Here is an 18,524-nt window from a genome sequence, read left to right as displayed (position 1 = left end):
GAGTACATATCTGGACAAGATTCTAAAGAAGTTTAGAATGGACGAAAGTAAGAAAGGGTTCTTACCTATGTTACCAGGCAAGGTATTGAGTAAAACTCAAGGACCGGCTACGGTAGAAGAAAGAGAAAGGATGAGTAACATCCCCTATGCCTCGGCAGTAGGATCTATCATGTATGCCATGCTATGTACTAGACCGGATATAGCACATGCTGTTAGTTTGACTAGCAGATATCAAAGTGATCCAGGAATGGAACACTGGACAGCGGTCAAGAATATCCTGAAGTACTTGAAAAGAACTAAGGATATGTTTCTTTGTTATGGAGGTGACCAAGAGCTCGTTGTAAATGGTTACACCGATGCAAGTTGGAACACTGATCCTGATGACTCTAAGTCACAATCTGGGTACGTGTTTATATTGAATGGTGCTGCAGTAAGCTGGGCAAGCTCGAAGCAGTGCACGGTGGCGAAGTCTTCAACAGAATCGGAGTACATAGCGGCTTCAGAGGCTTCATCAGAAGCGGTATGGATGAAGAGGTTCATTGTAGAGCTCGGTGTGTTTCCTAGTGCATTGGACCCATTAATCATTTACTGTGTTAACATGGGTGCCATCGCCAATGCACAAGAGCCAAGGTCACACAAGAGGCTGAAGCATATCAAGCTGCGTTATCACTCGATTCGCGAGTACATCGAAGATGGAGAAGTAAAGATTTGCAAAGTACACACTGATCTGAATGTAGCAGATCCGTTGACTAAAGCTCTCCCTAGGGCAAAGCATGACCAACACCAGAATGCCATGGGTGTTAGGTATATTACAATGTAATCTAGATTATTGACTCTAGTGCAAGTGGGAGACTGAAGGAGATATGCCCTAGAGGCAATAATAAAGTGGTTATTATTTATATCTTTATGTTTATGATAAATGTTTATATATCATGCTAGAATTGTATTAACCGAAACATTAGTACATGTGTGATATGTAGACAAACAAGAAGTCCCTAGTATGCCTCTTAAACTAGCTTGTTGATTAATGGATGATTAGTTTCATAATCATGAACATTGGATGTTATTAATAACAAGGTTATGTCATTGTGTGAATGATATAATGGATACACCTATTTAAGCGTAGCATAAGATCTCGTCATTTAGTTATTTGCTATAAGCTTTCGATACATAGTTACCTAGTCCTTATGACCATGAGATCATGTAAATCACTTATACCGGAAAGGTACTTTGATTACACCAAACACCACTGCGTAAATGGGTGGCTATAAAGGTGGGATTAAGTATCCGGAAAGTATGAGTTGAGGCATATGGATCAACAATGGGATTTGTCCATCCCGATGACGGATAGATATACTCTGGGCCCTCTCGGTGGAATGTCGTCTAATGTCTTGCAAGCATATGAAAGAGTTCATAAGAGACCACATACCACGGTACGAGTAAAGAGTACTTGTCAGGAGACGAGGTTGAACAAGGTATAGAGTGATACCGAAGATCAAACCTCGGACAAGTAAAATATCGTGAGACAAAGGGAATTGGTAATTTATGTGAATGGTTCATTCGATCACTAAAGTCATCGTTGAATATGTGGGAGCCATTATGGATCTCCAGATCCCGCTATTGGTTATTGGTCGGAGTGAGTACTCAACCATGTCCGCATAGTTCTCGAACCGTAGGGTGACACACTTAAAGTTGGATGTTGAAATGGTAGCACTTGAATTATGAAATGGAGTTCGAATATTTGTTCGGAGTCCCGGATGAGATCCCGGACATCACGAGGAGTTCCGGAATGGTCCGGAGAATAAGTTTCATATATAGGATGTCATTTTATGTGAAATAAAATGTCGCGGAAGGTTCTATGGAAGGTTCTAGAAGGTTCTAGAAAAGTCCGGAAGAAACCACCAAGGAAGGTGGAGTCCACAAGGGACTCCACCTCCATGGCCGGCCAGCCCTAGTGGGGGTGGAGTCCCAAGTGGACTCCACCATAGGGGGCCGGCCACCCCCCACATGGGAGGTGGGAATCCCACCTTTGGGTGGGAGTCCTAGTTGGGCTAGGTTTGCCCCCTCCTATGGAAGGTTTTGGTTTCGGGTCTTATTCGAAGACTTGGACACCAACACTTGGGATCCACCTATATAATGAGGGGCCAAGGGAGGGGGCCGGCCACCCCAAGACCATAGCTTGGCCGCCCCCCTTGAGTGGCCGGCCACCCCCTCCCAAACCCTAGCTTTGCTCCTCCACTTCATATTTCCCGCATAGCTTAGCGAAGCTCCGCCGGACTTCTACACCGCCACCGACACCACGCTGTCGTGCTGTCGGATTCAAGAGGAGCTACTACTTCCGCTGCCCGCTGGAACGGGGAGGTGGACGTCGTCTTCATCAACAACCGAACGTGTGACCGAGTACGGAGGTGCTGCCCGTTCGTGGCGCCGGAACCGATCGTGATCAAGATCTTCTACGCGCTTTTGCAAGCGGCAAGTGATCGTCTACCGCAGCAACAAGAGCCTCATCTTGTAGGCTTTGGAATCTCTTCAAGGGTGAGACTCGATACCCCCTCGTTGCTACCGTCTTCTAGATTGCATCTTGGCTTGGATTGCGTGTTCGCGGTAGGAAAATTTTTGTTTTCTATGCAACGTTATCCTACATATCCGGTCTAGTACATAGCCACTGGCATACATGATAGAGCCTACTGCCGAGGCATAGGGGATCTGACTCATCCTTTCTCTTTCTTCTGTCGTAGCCGGTCCTTGAGTCTTACTCAAGACCTTGCCTGGTAACATAGGTAAAAATCCTTTCTTACTTTCGTCCATTCTAAACTTCTTTAGAATCTTGTCCAGGTATGTACTTTGTGATAGCCCTATTAGGCGTCTTGATCTATCTCTATAAATCTTGATGCCTAATATATACGATGCTTCACCAAGGTCTTTCATTGAAAAACTATTATTCAAATAACCTTTTACACTGCTTAATAGTTCTATATCATTCCCAATCAATAATATGTCATCTACATATAATATCAGGAATGCTACAGAGCTCCCACTCACTTTCTGGTAAATACAGGCCTCTCCATGACACTGTATAAACCCGAAGTCTTTGATCACCTTATCAAAGCGTCGGTTCCAACTTCTCGATGCTTGCTTCAGTCCATAAATTGAACGCTGAAGTTTGCATACTTTGTCAGCATTTTTAGGATCGACAAAACCTTTGGGTTGTACCATATACAACTCTTCCTCAATATCTCCATTAAGGAACGCCGTTTTGACATCCATCTGCCAAATCTCATAATCGAAAAATGCAGCTATTGCTAACAAAATCCTCACAGATTTTAGCTTCGCTACAGGTGAGAAAGTATCATCGTAGTCAACACCTTGAATTTGTCGGAAACCCTTTGCGACAAGTCGAGCTTTATAGACAATAATATTACCATCAGCATCTGTTTTTCTCTTGAAGATCCATTTATTCTCGACAGCCTTTCGGCTATCAGGTAAGTCTACCAAAGTCCACACTTTGTTATCATACATGGATCCCATTTCGGATTTCATGGCTTCTTGCCATTTGTTGGAATATGGGCTCATCATCGCTTCTTCATACGTCGCAGGGTCCTTATCATTGTTGTCCACAATCATGACATTTAGACAAGGATCATACCAATCAGGAGTGGCACGTTCCCTTGTCGATCTGCGAGGATCAGTAGCTATCTCGTTTGAAGTTTCATGATCATTATCATTAGCCTCCTCTGTTGTTGGTGTAGGCGGCACGGGAACAACTTCCGGTACTGCGCTATTCTGATCAACTAGTGAAGATTCATCAATCTCATCGAGTTCTACTTTTCTTCCAGTCACTTCTTTAGTGAGAAATTCTTTCTCAAGAAAGGTTCCGTTCTTAGCAACAAAGATTTTGCCTTCGGATCTGTGATAGAAAGTGTACCCTATAGTTTCCTTAGGGTATCCTATGAAGACGCATTTCTCCGCTTTGGGTTCTAGCTTGTCCGGTTGTAACTTCTTTACATAGGCTTCACAACTCCAAACTTTAAGGAACGACAACTTAGGTTTCTTGTTAAACAATAATTCATACGGTGTCGTTTCAACGGATTTTGATGGTGCTCTATTTAAAGTGAATGCGGCTGTCTCTAATGCATAACTCCAAAATGATAACGGCAAATCAGTAAGAGACATCATAGAACGAACCATATCTAAGAGAGTTCGATTACGACGTTCGGACACACCGTTACGTTGTGGTGTTCCCGGCGGTGTCAATTGTGAAAGTATTCCGCATTTCTTTAAATGCATGCTGAAAGATCGAGATGTCGCCTAGAGGGGGGGTGAATAGGCAATTACAAACTCTTGCGGATTTATCTTGTAAGAATGCGGAATTAAACTATCGTTTAGATTACAAGCACAAACCCTAAATATGCTAAGCTCAACTAAGTGTAACAATAGCAACTAGAGCTAAGCAAGATAGGCACAAGATATATGTAGCACAAGTGATAGCAAGATATATATATATACTTCAAGCACGATGGCTATCACAAGGAAAGAGAGCTCGGGTATAGAAATAACCGAGGCACGCGGAGACGAGGATGTATTCCCGTGTTCCCTTGCTTTGCAACAAGGTACGTCACGTTTGGAGGAGTGGAGGTCCCTGATGTGTGTGGTTGACACGTCCGTTGGGAACCCCAAGAGGAAGGTGTGATGTGCACAGCGGCAAGTTTCCCTCAGTAAGAAACCAAGGTTTAATCGAACCAGTAGGAGTCAAGAAGCACGTTGAAGGTTGATGGCGGCGGGATGTAGTGCGGCGCAACACCAGAGATTCCGGCGCCAACGTGGAACCTGCACAACACAACCAAAGTACTTTGCCCCAACGAAACAGTGAGGTTGTCAATCTCACCGGCTTGCTGTAACAAAGGATTAACCGTATTGTGTGGAAGATGATTGTTTGCGAAAACAAGAGAACAAGATTGCAAGATGATTGTATTTCAGTATAGAGAATTGGACCGGGGTCCACAGTTCACTAGAGGTGTCTCTCCCATAAGATAAACAGCATGTTGGGTGAACAAATTACAGTTGGGCAATTGACAAATAAAGAGGGCATGACCATGCACATACATATTATGATGAGTATAGTGAGATTTAATTGGGCATTACGACAAAGTACATAGACCGCCATCCAACTGCATCTATGCCTAAAAAGTCCACCTTCAGGTTATCATCCGAACCCCTCCTATTAAGTTGCTAACAACAGACAATTGCATTAAGTATTGCGCGTAATGTAACTAGTAACTACATCCTTGAACATAGCACTAATGTTTTATCCCTAGTGGCAACAGCACATCCACAACCTTAGAACTTTCTGTCACTGTCCCAGATATCAATGGAGGCATGAACCCACTATCGAGCATAAATACTCCCTCTTGGAGTTACAAGCATCTACTTGGCCAGAGCATCTACTAGTAACGGAGAGCATGCAAGATCATAAACAACACATAGACATAACTTTGATAATCAACATAACAAGTATTCTCTATTCATCGGATCCCAACAAACGCAACATATAGAATTACAGATAGATGATCTTGATCATGTTAGGCAGCTCACAAGATCCGACAATGATAGCACAATGGGGAGAAGACAACCATCTAGCTACTGCTATGGACCCATAGTCCAGGGGTAGACTACTCACACATCACTCCGGAGGCGACCATGGCGGCGTAGAGTCCTCCGGGAGATGAATCCCCTCTCCGGCAGGGTGCCGGAGGCGATCTCCTGGATCCCCCGAGATGGGATCGGCGGCGGCGGCGTCTCAGTAAGGTTTTCCGTATTGTGGCTCTCGGTACTGGGGGTTTCGCGACGGAGGCTTTAAGTAGGCGGAAGGGCAAGTCAGGAGGGGGCACGAGGGGCCCACACCCTAGGTCGGCGCGGCTAGGGCTTGGGCCGCGCCGCCCTATGGTGTCGCCACCTCGTGGCCCCACTTCGTCTCCTCTTCAGTCTTCTGGAAGCTTCGTGGCAAAATAGGACCCTGGGCGTTGATTTCGTCCAATTCCGAGAATATTTCGTTACTAGGATTTCTGAAACCAAAAACAGCAGAAAACAGCAACTAGCACTTCGGCATCTTGTTAATAGGTTAGTTCCAGAAAATGCACGAATATGACATAAAGTGTGCATAAAACATGTAGATAACATCAATAATGTGGCATAGAACATAAGAAATTATCGATACGTCGGAGACGTATCAGCATCCCCAAGCTTAGTTCTGCTCGTCCCGAGCAGGTAAAACGATAACACAGATAATTTCTGGAGTGACATGCCATCATAACCTTGATCATACTATTTGTAAAGCATATGTAGCGAATGCAGCGATCAAAACAATGTATATGACATGAGTAAACAAGTGAATCATATATCAAAGACTTCTCATGAATAGTACTTCAAGACAAGCATCAATAAGTCTTGCATAAGAGTTAACTCATAAAGCAATAATTCAAAGTAAAGGTGTTGAAGCAACACAAAGGAAGATTAAGTTTCAGCGGTTGCTTTCAACTTGTAACATGTATATCTCATGGATATTGTCAACATAGAGTAATATAATAAGTGCAATATGCAAATATGTAGGAATCAATGCACAGTTCACACAAGTGTTTGCTTCTTGAGGTGGAGAGAAATAGGTGAACTGACTCAACATTGAAAGTAAAAGAATGGTCCTCCATAGAGGAAAAGCATCGATTGCTATATTTGTGCTAGAGCTTTGATTTTGAAAACATGAAACAATTTTGTCAACGGTAGTAATAGAGCATATGTATCATGTAAATTATATCTTACAAGTTGCAAGCCTCATGCATAGTATACTAATAGTGCCCGCACCTTGTCCTAATTAGCTTGGACTACCGGATCATCACAATGCGCATGTTTTAACCAAGTGTCACAAAGGGGTACCTCTATGCCGCCTGTACAAAGGTCTAAGGAGAAAGCTCGCATTGGATTTCTCGCTATTGATTATTCTCAACTTAGACATCCATACCGGGACAACATAGACAACAGATAATGGACTCCTCTTTTATGCATAAGCATGTGGCAACAATTAATAATTTTCTCATATGAGATTGAGGATATTTGTCCAAAACTGAAACTTCCACCATGGATCATGGCTTTAGTTAGCGGCCCAATGTTCTTCTCTAACAATATGCATGCTTAACCATAAGGTGGTAGATCTCTCTTACTTCAGACAAGACGAACATGCATAGCAACTCACATGATATTCAACAAAGAATAGTTGATGGCGTCCCCAGAAACATGGTTATCGCACAACAAGCAACTTAATAAGAGATAAAGTGCATAATTACATATTCAATACCACAATAGTTTTTAAGCTATTTGTCCCATGAGCTATATATTGCAAAGGTGAATGATGGAATTTTAAAGGTAGCACTCAAGCAATTTACTTTGGAATGGCGGAGAAATACCATGTAGTAGGTAGGTATGGTGGACACAAATGGCATAGTGGTTGGCTCAAGTATTTTGGATGCATGAGAAGTATTCCCTCTCGATACAAGGTTTAGGCTAGCAAGGTTATTTGAAACAAACACAAGGATGAACCGGTGCAGCAAAACTCACATAAAAGACATATTGAAAATATTATAAGACTCTACACCGTCTTTCTTGTTGTTCAAACTCAATACTAGAAATTATCTAGACCTTAGAGAAACCAAATATGCAAACCAAATTTTAGCATGCTCTATGTATTTCTTCATTAATGGGTGCAAAGCATATGATGCAAGAGCTTAAACATGAGCACAAAAATTGCCAAGTATCACATTACCCAAGACATTTATAGCAATTACTACATGTATCATTTTCCAATTCCAACCATATAACAATTTAACGAAGAAGAAACTTCGCCATGAATACTATGAGTAGAAATAAGGACATACTTGTCCATATGCTACAGCGGAGCGTGTCTCTCTCCCATAAAGTGAATGCTAGGATCCATTTTATTCAAACAAAACAAAAAACAAAAACAAACCGACGCTCCAAGCAAAGCACATAGGATGTGATGGAATAAAAATATAGTTTCAGGGGAGGAACCTGATAATGTTGTCGATGAAGAAGGGGATGTCTTGGGCATCCCCAAGCTTAGACGCTTGAGTCTTCTTAGAATATGCAGGGGTGAACCACCGGGGCATCCCCAAGCTTAGAGCTTTCACTCTCCTTGATCATGTTGCATCATACTCCTCTCTTGATCCTTGAAAACTTCCTCCACACCAAACTTAGAACAACTCATTAGAGGGTTAGCGACAATAAAAATTAACATGTTCAGAGGTGACACAATCATTCTTAACACTTCTAGACATTGCATAAAGCTACTGGACATTAATGGATCAAAGAAATTCATCCAACATAGCAAAAGAGGCAATGCGAAATAAAAGGCAGAATCTGTCAAAACAGAACAGTTCGTATTGACGAATTTTATCGGGGCACCAGACTTGCTCAAATGAAAATGCTCAAATTGAATGAAAGTTGCGTACATATCTGAGGATCACGCACGTAAATTGGCATAATTTTCTGAGCTACCTACAGGGAAGCAGGTCGAAATTCGTGACAGCAAAGAAATCTGAAACTGCGCAGTAATCCAAATCTAGTATGAACTTTTCTATCAACGACTTTACTTGGCACAACAAAACACTAAACTAAGATAAGGAGAGGTTGCTACAGTAGTAAACAACTTCCAAGACACAAAATAAAAACAAAGTACTGTAGGTAAAAACATGGGTTGTCTCCCATAAGCGCTTTTCTTTAACGCCTTTCAGCTAGGCGCAGAAAGTGTGCATCAAGTATTATCAAGAGACGAAGTGTCAACATCATAATTTGTTCTCATAATAGAATCAAAAGGTAACTTCATTCTCTTTCTAGGGAAGTGTTCCATACCTTTCTTGAGAGGAAATTGATATTTAATATTACCTTCCTTCATATCAATAGTAGCACCAACAGTTCGAAGAAAAGGTCTTCCCATTATAATGGGACAAGATGCATTGCATTCAATATCCAAGACAACAAAATCAACGGGGACAAGGTTATTGTTAACGGTAATGCGAATATTATCAACTCTCCCCAAAGGTTTCTTTGTAGAATGATCAGCAAGATTAACATCCAAATAACAATTTTTCAGCGGTGGCAAGTCAAGCATATTATAAATTTTCTTAGGCATAACGGAAATACTTGCACCAAGATCACATAAGGCATGACAATCAAAATCTTTAACCTTCATCTTAATGATGGGCTCCCAACCATCTTCTAGTTTTCTAGGAATAGAGGCTTCACGCTCTAGTTTCTCTTCTCTAGCTTTTATGAGAGCATTTGTAATATGTTGCGTGAAAGCCAAATTTATAGCACTAGCATTAGGACTTTTAGCAAGTTTTTGCAAGAACTTTATAACTTCAGAGATGTGGCAATCATCAAAATTCAAACCATTATAATCTAAAGCAATGGGATCATCATCCCCAATGTTGGAAAAAATTTCAGCAGCTTTATCACAGGCAGTTTTAGCAGTTTGGGAGCTTCGCGCTTTGCATTAGAAGTGGAAACATTGCTAACACCAATTCTTTTATTATTAATAGTAGGAGGTGCAGCAACATGTGTAGCATTAGCATTACTAGTGGTGGTAATAGTCCAAACTTTAGCTACATTCTTCTCTTTAGCTAGTTTTTCATTTTCTTCTCTATCCCACCTAGCACGCAATTCAGCCATTAATCTTATATTCTCATTAATTCTAACTCGGATGGCATTTGCTGTAGTAACAATTTTATTTTCAATATCCTCAGGTTTAGCAGCCATTTTATTAATTAAAGAAGATTGTGACGCAGATATGTATGAGATTCGGTTTTCAGCATTTGCAAGTTTAGTTTGCAACCCAGAAATCTCCATATTCAGATTTTCAAGTTGATTTCCTATATTCTTCAACAAGGTAGATTGTTCCTTCATAGTTTTAGTAAACAATTTATTTTGCTCATATTGTGATTGCATAAAGCTATTGGTGGATCTTTCAATTTCTAACATCTTTTCCTCATTAGGTGAAACATATCTACCATAAGAGTTACCATTAGCAGGATATGGCCTAGAATTTTGAGCAACCAATGAAGCTAACGGAACATTATTAGGATCAACATTAGTCCTACCATTCACAAGCATAGACATAATAGCATCAATCTTATCACTCAAGGAAGAGGTTTCTTCGACAGAATTTACCTTCTTACCTTGTGGAGCTCTTTCCGTGTGCCATTCAGAGTAGTTGATCATCATATTATCAAGAAGCTTTGTTGCTTCACCAAGAGTGATGGACATAAAGGTACCTCCAGTAGCTGAATCCAATAAATTCCGCGAAGAAAAATTTAGTCCTGCATAGAAGGTTTGGATGATCATCCAAGTAGTCAGTCCATGTGTTGGGCAATTTTTAACCAGAGATTTCATTCTTTCCCAAGCTTGAGCAACATGTTCAGTATCTAATTGTTTAAAATTCATTATGATACTCCTCAAAGATATAATTTTAGCAGGGGGATAATATCTACCAATAAAAGCATCCTTGCATTTAGCCCATGAATCAATACTATTCTTAGGCAGAGATAGCAACCAATCTTTAGCTCTTCCTCTTAATGAGAAAGGGAACAATTTTAATTTTATAATATCACCATCTACATCCTTACACTTTTGCATTTCACATAATTGAACAAAATTATTGAGATGGGCAGCAGCATCATCAGAACTTACACCAGAAAATTGCTCTCGCATAACAAGATTCAGTAAAGCAGGTTTAATTTCAAAGAATTCTGCTGTAGTAGCAGGTGCAGCAATAGGTGTGCATAAGAAATCATTATTATTTGTGGTTGTGAAGTCACACAACTTAGTATTTTCAGGGTTGGCCATTTTAGCCATAGTAAATAAAGCAAACTAGGTAAAGTAAATGCAAGTAACTAATTTTTTTTGTGTTTTTGATATAGCAAACAAGATAGCAAATAAAGTAAAACTAGCAACTAATTTTTTTGTATTTTGATTTAGTGCAGCAAACAAAGTAGTAAATAAAACTAAGCAAGACAAAAACAAAGTAAAGAGATTGAGAAGTGGAGACTCCCCTTGCAGCGTGTCTTGATCTCCCCGGCAACGGCGCCAGAAATTTGCTTGATGCGTGTGGTTGACACGTCCGTTGGGAACCCCAAGAGGAAGGTGTGATGCGCACAGCGGTAAGTTTCCCTCAGTAAGAAACCAAGGTTTAATCGAACCAGTAGGAGTCAAGAAGCACGTTGAAGGTTGATGGCGGCGGGATGTAGTGCGGCGCAACACCAGAGATTCCAGCGCCAACGTGGAAGCTGCACAACACAACCAAAGTACTTTGCCCCAACGAAACAGTGAGGTTGTCAATCTCACCGGCTTGCTGTAACAAAGGATTAACCGTATTGTGTGGAAGATGATTGTTTGCAGAAAACAGTAGAACAGTATTGCAGTAGATTGTATTTCAGTATAGAGAATTGGACCGGGGTCCACAGTTCACTAGAGGTGTCTCTCCCATAAGATAAACAGCATGTTGGGTGAACAAATTACCGATGGGCAATTGACAAATAAAGAGGGCATGACCATGCACATACATATTATGATGAGTATAGTGAGATTTAATTGGGCATTACGACAAAGTACATAGACCGCCATCCAACTGCATCTATGCCTAAAAAGTCCACCTTCAGGTTATCATCCGAACCCCCTCCAGTATTAAGTTGCTAACAACAGACAATTGCATTAAGTATTGCGCGTAATGTAACTAGTAACTACATCCTTGAACATAGCACTAATGTTTTATCCCTAGTGGCAACAGCACATCCACAACCTTAGAACTTTCATCCTTTGTCCCGAGATATCAATGGAGGCATGAACCCACTATCGAGCATAAATACTCCCTCTTGGAGTTACAAGCATCTACTTGGCCAGAGCATCTACTAGTAACGGAGAGCATGCAAGATCATAAACAACACATAGACATAACTTTGATAATCAACATAACAAGTATTCTCTATTCATCGGATCCCAACAAACGCAACATATAGAATTACAGATAGATGATCTTGATCATGTTAGGCAGCTCACAAGATCCGACAATGATAGCACAATGGGGAGAAGACAACCATCTAGCTACTGCTATGGACCCATAGTCCAGGGGTAGACTACTCACACATCACTCCGGAGGCGACCATGGCGGCGTAGAGTCCTCCGGGAGATGAATCCCCTCTCCGGCAGGGTGCCAGAGGCGATCTCCTGGATCCCCCGAGATGGGATCGGCGGCGGCGGCGTCTCAGTAAGGTTTTCCGTATTGTGGCTCTCGGTACTGGGGGTTTCGCGACGGAGGCTTTAAGTAGGCGGAAGGGCAAGTCAGGAGGGGGCACGAGGGGCCCACACCCTAGGTCAGCGCGGCCAGGGCTTGGGCCGCGCCGCCCTATGGTGTCGCCACCTCGTGGCCCCACTTCGTCTCCTCTTCGGTCTTCTGGAAGCTTCGTAGCAAAATAGGACCCTGGGCGTTGATTTCGTCCAATTCCGAGAATATTTCGTTACTAGGATTTCTGAAACCAAAAACAGCAGAAAACAGCAACTGGCACTTCGGCATCTTGTTAATAGGTTAGTTCCAGAAAATGCACGAATATGACATAAAGTGTGCATAAAACATGTAGATAACATTAATAATGTGGCATAGAACATAAGAAATTATCGATACGTCGGAGACGTATCAGTCCCACGAAGGATTCCCCGCGCCACGAAGGCTCACCCTATTCTCCGAACCACACCCACGAAGGATAATGGCCCTTTCCTTATAGTTAGCTTTTCCTCCGCTCCGGAGATGGCAAGCTCCACAACCACTTCACAAGCTCCACGAAGGAGAAGCCCGGGCCCCTTCACAATCTTCCACGAAGAGATCACCGGGACACCAACCAAGCCAACTAGGAGGTCACCCTCCAAGAGTAACAAGCTCACGGTCTCTCACTCGAACAAATCGTGGTGGAGAGCTCAACACTATGCAATGATGCAAAGCAAGAACACCGGAGGTGTTCAAGTCCTTCACACTCAAATCCCACCAAAGCAACGAATGCTAGGATGAGATTGGAGAGGAAGAACAAGGGGGAAAGTCAACCAAAGACTCCAAGATCTAGATCCCAAGAGATTCCCTCACTTAGAGAAGAAACGGTTTGGTGGAAGTGTAGATCTAGATCTCCTCTCTCAAATCCTCAAATATGAGCAAGAACGGTTGGAGGAATCAAGGGGGAGAGCAAGTTCTTCAAATAGCAACCATGGAGGTGAGAGAATGGGAAGAACTACTTGCTCAAGGTGGAAGAAAGGGCTATTTATAGCTAGGGAGCAAATATAACTGTTGGGGGAAAAACCAGAGAAAGAGACAAGAAAAACGGGCAGAAAAGTCGGCCCAGCCGGCCTGGCTGACCGGATATGTGGCCGGACTGGCGGTCGGGATCCGGCCCAGCCGGACTAGCAGCCGGCGGGCGCGCGCCGCTCATGGGCGGCGGATAGGCCTGTGGTGCGAGCGGGCTGCGCAGCTGCGCGTGGCCGCGCGGGGCGGAGGCGGCTCAGCCCGAGAATCCGGCCGGACCGGGGAGCTGCCGGCGGGCGGTCGTGGACACGGCCCAAGGCCGGTCCACAGTGGAGAGGGGCCAGCCCAGCCAGGAGGTCGGTCGACCGGGCGGCGGCCGAGCGGGCCGGCGTGCAGCCCGGCGAACCGGTCGCCAACCGGCTGCCCCGGGTGGGCCGGCGTGCAGCCCGGCGAACCGGTCGCCAACCGGCTGCCCTTCCTCCTCTTTTTCTTTTTCCTTTTATATTTTCTCTTTTTCCTTTTTCTTTAATAACTATTGCTCCCGAACTCCGATTGACATGAAACCAATTTTGTTGGAAAGATAACGATGAATAGAATCCCAACAAAAACTGGAGATATGGAGACTCCTCTCAGAACATTTTAGATGATTTTAGAGAGGGAGTCTCCCACCGTCAAGAAACGGTGAAGACGTCCAAACTCGAAAACGCAATAGAAGATGCATGCGGATTCCGTTTTTGATGAACTTGGGCTTGTTGTAAAGCTAGCAACAAGCTCAAGAACCTCACACAGATAAACACCAAGAAGCAATAAGGATATGCAAAGTATGCAAAGGATTGAGCTCCCTAAGACGATGTGATCAAGTTACCCAACCGAAAGCCCCGGCCTCTTAATAGTGCGGCTATGTATCCTATAATCCGGTCTCCCATCAACCACCTTGAGACCGGTAAAAGGAAAAACCTAGCAAAGCCATACCTTTGCCTTGCGCATCCCGCTTGATCTTGATGATAGCTCTTCAAGCTCCATACAAGCTGGTATGCCTCAACTTGATCATCGTTGCTTCGTGAAGACTCACAAATGCTCCCCCATACACCATGATGGGAAAGCTCCATAGATGTACATCTTCACATGTCCATTATCACCAATGGACGGCAAGCTTCAAGCATGTGATCCACTTGAGATGCTCATCTTGAACTTGCCCAAATCAACCTTGTATCTTCTCATACTCACTTAAGATAGAGCATGGCTAATATTGAGTTCCACATAAGAACTCCATCTTCATTTCTTCTTCTTGATCATGTCACATATGTATCTTTAAAACAATGATCTTGATGCCAATACACAAGGTGTATCTTTATCTTCATGGCATCCATACTTGAATCCAACACATGGAATACAAGTAGTACCTATGGAAAATTCCTTCATATAAACTCAATGAAAACATTAGTCCATAGGGGTTGTCATTAATTACCAAAACCACACATAGGGGCAATGTACCCTTACACATGCCAAACTCATAACTCAGATATTCACCTCCGCGATCAGATCGTAGAAATTTGATCTTCTTGTTACGTTGATTTTCTACTTCACTTTGGAATTCCTTAAACTTCTCAAAAGTTTCGGATTTATGTTTCATGAAATAGATATACCCATATCTACTCAGATCATCTGTGAAGGTTAGAACATAACGATAACCACCGCGCGAGGCTACACTCATTGGTCCACACACATCGGTATGTATGATTTCCAATAAGTCTGTAGCTCGCTCCATAATACCAGAGAATGGAGTCTTAGTCATTTTTCCCATTAGACATGCTTCGCATCTATCAAGTGACTCAAAGTCAAGTGATTCAAGTAATCCATCAGTATGGAGTTTCTTCATGCGTTTCACTCCAATATGACCAAGGCAGCCAGTGCCACATATAAGTAGAATTATCATTTAATTTAATTCGCTTAGCATCAATGTTATGTATATGTGTATCACTACTATCGAGATCTAACAGAAATAAGCCATTCTTTTCAGGTGCTCGACCATAAAAGATATTATTCATAAAAATAGAACAATCATTATTCTCAGACTTGAATGAATAACCGTCTTGCATTAAACAAGATCCAGATATAATGTTCATGCTCAACGCGGGTACAAAATAACAATTATTTAGGCTTAAAACTAATCCCGAAGGTAGATGTAGAGGAAGTGTGCCGACAGCGATCACATCGACTTTGGATCCATTTCCAACGCGCATCGTCACTTCATCATTTAGTAGTCTTCGTTTATTCTTTAGTTCCTGTTTCGAGTTACAAATATGAGCAACCGAACCAGTATCAAATACCCAGGTACTAGTACGAGAACCAGTAAGATAAACATCTAGAACATGTATATCAGATATACCTTCTTTCTTCTTCTTGACAAGGCCGCTCTTCAGATCCGCCAAATACTTGGAGAAATTACACTTCCAGCGTCCCTTCTCCTTGCAGTAATAGCACTCAGCATCAGGTTTAGGGCCAGTCTTAGGTTTCACAGGAGGCGTGGCAGCTTTCTTGCCACCCTTCTTGAATTTGCCTTTAGACTTGCCCTGTTTCTTGAAACTGGTGGTCTTGTTGACCATCAACACTTGGTGCTCTTTCTTGATCTCAATCTCAGCAGCTTTATGCATGGAGAAGAGTTCAGGTAACTCTTTGTTCATGTTCTGCATATTGTAGTTCATCACAAAGTTCTTGTAACTAGGTGGCAGTGATTGAAGGATACGATTAATCCCCAGTCTGTTGGGAATAACTATTTCCAAGTCACTGAGTTTCTTCGCATGCCCGGTCATAACGAGCATGTGCTCACTAACGGAGCTACCTTCTTCCATCATGCAACTGAAGAAGTGCTTCGATGCTTCATAGCATTCCACGGCCACATGAGTTTCAAAAATAGTCTTCAACTCTTTTATCAACTCATGTGGATCGTGGTGCTCAAAACGTTTTTGAAGATCGACTTCCAGACTGCATAGGATGGCACACTGAACTTGAGAGTACCGAGTTTTCCGAGTTGCGTAAACATTCTTTACTTCATCGGTTTCAGTTTCTGCAGGAGGGTCACCTAGCGGTGCATCAAGCACATATTGCAGATTTCCGCCAGCGAGGAAAATCCTCACATGACGGAACCTGTCGGTGAAGTTGCTACCGTTGCTCTTAAGCTTTTCTTTCTCTAGGAACTGGTTAAAATTGATTGGGGACGCCATATCTACAACATATATTTGCAATAGTTCAGACTAAGTTTATGACAAATTGAGTTCAAATTTTAATTCAACATAATTAAAAACTAGGTGAACTCCCACTCAAAACAATATCCCTCGAATTGTCTTAGTGATCACACGAAACAAATCCACCACACCTAAGTCCGATCATCACGAGACAAGATGTAATTTCAATGGCGAACACTCAAAGTGTTCATCATATCAATCATATGATTCATGCTCTACCTTTCGGTATCACGTGTTCCGGGACCATGTCTGTACATGCTAGGCTCGTCAAGGCCACCTTAGTATCCGCATGTGCAAAACTGGCTTGCACCCGTTGTATGCACTTGTTGATTCTATCACACCCGATCATCACGAGATGCTTCGAAACGACAAGTCTTGGCAATGGTGCTACTAAGGATGAACACTTTATTATCTTGATATTTCAGTGAGAGGGATCATCTTATAATGCTACCGTCGCGATCTAAGAAAAATAAGATGCATAAAAGGATTAACATCACATGCAGTTCATATGTGATATGATATGGCCCTTTTGTCTTTGCACCTTTGATCTTCATCTCCAAAGCACGGACATGATCTCCATCATCATCGGGCATGATCTCCATCATCTTCGGCGTAGCGTCAAGGTCAATGGCGCTGTCTTCATGATTGTTCTCCCATGTAGCAACTATTACAACTTCTTTGAAATACTACTCAACATGAAATTTAAAGACAACCATAAGGCTCCTGCCGGTTGCCACAATACAATAATGATCATCTCATACATATTCATTATCACATTATGGCCATATCACATCACCAAACCCTGCAAAAACAAGTTAGACGTCTCTAATTTGGTTTGCATATTTTACGTGGTTTAGGGTTTTCGAGAGAGATCTAATCTACCTACGAACATGAACCACAACGGTGATACTAGTGTTGTCAATAGAAGAGTAAATTGAATCTTCACTATAGTGGGAGAGACAGACACCCGCAAAGCCACTTATGCAATACAAGTTGCATGTCGAGCGTGGAGCAAATCTCATGAACGCGGTCATGTAAAGTTAGCCCGAGCCGCTTCATCCCACTATGCCACAAAGATGCAAACTACTCAAACTAAAGACAACATAAGCATCAACGCCCACAAACCATTGTGTTCTACTCGTGCAACCATCTATGCATAGACACGGCTCTGATACCACTGTAGGATAACGTTGCATAGAAAACAAAAATTTTCCTACCGCGAACACGCAATCCAAGCCAAGATGAAATCTAGAAGACGGTAGCAACGAGGGGATGATCGAGACTCACCCTTGAAGATTTCCAAAGCCTACAAGATGAGGCTCTTGTTGCTGCGGTAGACGTTCACTTTCCGCTTGCAAAAGCGCGTAGAAGATCTTGATCACGGCGCCACGAACGGGCAGCACCTCCGTACTCGGTCACACGTTCGGTTGTTGATGAAGACGACGTCCACCTCCCCGTTCCAGCGGGCAGCGGAAGTAGTAGCTCCTCTTGAATCCGGCAGCACGACGGCGTGGTGTCGGTGGTGGTGGAGAATCCCGGTGGAGCTTCGCTAAGCGTGCGGGAAAGAAGGAGGAGTAGGGCGGCTAGGGTTTGGGGAGAGGGGGCGCCGGCCACTATAGGGGTGCGGCCACCTTATGGTGTTTTCGGGTGGCCGGCCCCCTCCCCTTGGCCCTCATTATATAGGTGGAACACCCAAGAGTTGGTCTACAAGTCTTCGAATAAGACCCCAAACCAAAACCTTCCATATCACATGAAACCTACCCAAGCTAGGACTCCCACTAGAGGTGGGATTCCCACCTTCCCTTGGGAGGGGGTGGCCGGCCACCATAGGTGGAGTCCACCTGGGACTTCACCCCCTAGGGTTGGCCGGCCATGGTGGTGGAGTCCCTTCGAGACTCCGCCTTCCAAAGTGACTTTCTTCCGGAATATTCTAG

The sequence above is a fragment of the Lolium perenne genome, chromosome 4 (genome assembly GCF_019359855.2).
Source record: "Lolium perenne isolate Kyuss_39 chromosome 4, Kyuss_2.0, whole genome shotgun sequence".
Lineage (NCBI taxonomy): Eukaryota > Viridiplantae > Streptophyta > Magnoliopsida > Poales > Poaceae > Lolium > Lolium perenne.
Note: the sequence above shows the minus strand (reverse complement) of the source record.